Source organism: Mus pahari, chromosome 10 (assembly GCF_900095145.1).
Source record: "Mus pahari chromosome 10, PAHARI_EIJ_v1.1, whole genome shotgun sequence".
Classification (NCBI taxonomy): Eukaryota; Metazoa; Chordata; class Mammalia; order Rodentia; family Muridae; genus Mus; species Mus pahari.
Genome location: NC_034599.1, coordinates 39,616,006 through 39,617,639, shown reverse-complemented (window position 1 = coordinate 39,617,639; position 1,634 = coordinate 39,616,006). Strand labels below are relative to the sequence as shown.

General features: G+C 47.8%; 1 protein-coding gene across 1 annotated transcript in view; it reads left to right on the top strand.

Moving 5' to 3' along the window:
• Cxcr5 (C-X-C motif chemokine receptor 5) overlaps positions 1 to 1,634 on the top strand; it is a 15,593-nt gene that overhangs the window by 10,672 nt on the left and 3,287 nt on the right. The gene's annotated exons all lie outside the window — the stretch shown is intronic.

The window sequence follows — 1,634 nt, the reverse complement described above, 5'->3', positions numbered from 1 at the left end:
AAACCCTGTCTCAAAAAACCAAAAAAAAAAAAAAAAAAAAAAAAAAGAAAGAAAAGTAAGGAGAAAGACCCATAGAGAGACAGCATGGGGGACAGGATGAGGTGACGGCAGAAGAAGGGACACTGGAGAGGGAGGGTAGATAGTGCTGCCATTGTACCATGTGTCCCCATCCCCTCTGAAAGAGCCACCTGCTCTAGGGACCAAAAGACCAAGACGGGGAATCAGTTTACCCGTCAGGGGAAATGAGTGTCACCCACAACAGAGTGCCTGGTGGCAAGAAAGATTTAAGGTAACCATGAACCAACCCTCTGCTGGCAGGAGACCCTCACTCTCCTCAACGGGGGTCAGCACAGAGAGATCGTCAGAGCCTAGAGAACAGAGCGCCCCACTGTCTCTTACCTCCCTGGAGCCATCACTTACATCACTGTCTTTTGAACCCATAGTCGGTTGGGTATAATTGGTTTTGTATTGCCCAAGGAGGGTGTAATGGGTTTTGTATTGCCGAGGGAGGAGGTTGACCAGGGCAGGGCAGGGTCGGGCAGGAAGAACAGAGTAGGGAGCTGAGGAAACGCAGGTGCAGGGCAGCTGTGAGTGAAAGGTATGAAAACAGGCACCCTGTCTTCCTCTGTGGTTAGCAGGCAAACAACCTGAGAGCTGGGGTGATGGAGGGCAGTGGCAGATGGGGAGGAGGATGCGGAGGTAGGTACTTCCGGAGATATAACAGGCACGCCCCCTTCTTTTCCACTCAGAAAACGCTTCCTCCCTTCCCAGCGCCTAGTCTCCCTGTGTGTGACTCATATCTGCCTCCGCTGCGGAGGTTCCTGTGCCTAGGGAGTTTACTCTCTGCTTGGGAAGTAGCTGGAAACTTAGGCTCCACCCCTTTCCCAGAAGCCTTTGGAGGGGAGTGCGGGTAGCATCTCTCAGAGTAGCGGTATTGATTGACTCTGAAGACAGGCAAATGTGCCTTTAGGCAAACCTCTCTGAACAAGACAGGTCTGTAAAATAAGAGTAAGATTACATATCTCAAGCTTGTGTGGATTAAACCAAATAGGAGGCCATTTCCTCAGTTTCAGCAATAATCAAGACAGGAAGAAGGGGAGAAATTTAGAGGAAGTAAACCAGCCACATCAGCACCCAACCATTCCCCACCCCCAGTGAGATCTTAGACTTACTACCCACTATCTTTACAGAATTGGAATATTGGCTTCTTGTTCCTATCAGGTTCCATTCCCATATGTCAGTACTGACCGCAATCCCTAAGCTTCCATCTCTAAGAACACCCTACCACTTTGTGAGTGTCTACTGGTCCTGTTTACAAACAAAAAGAAAAGAAAAGAAAAGAAAAGAAAAGAAAAGAAAAGAAAAGAAAAAACCTTAAGTTTCAGGCCAGAGATGTGACTCGGTGGCAGAACACTTGCTCAGCACTACCAAAAATTAGAATAAAAAAATTTTTATTTAAGGAACAGGGCAGGGGCTAGTGAGATGACTCAGTGGGTAAGAGCACAGACTGCTCTTCTGAAGGTCCTGAGTTCAAATCCCAGCAACCACATGGTGGCTCACAACCACCCGTAATGAGATCTGATGCCCTCTTCTGGCACATCTGAAGACAGCTACAGTGTACTTATGTATAATAA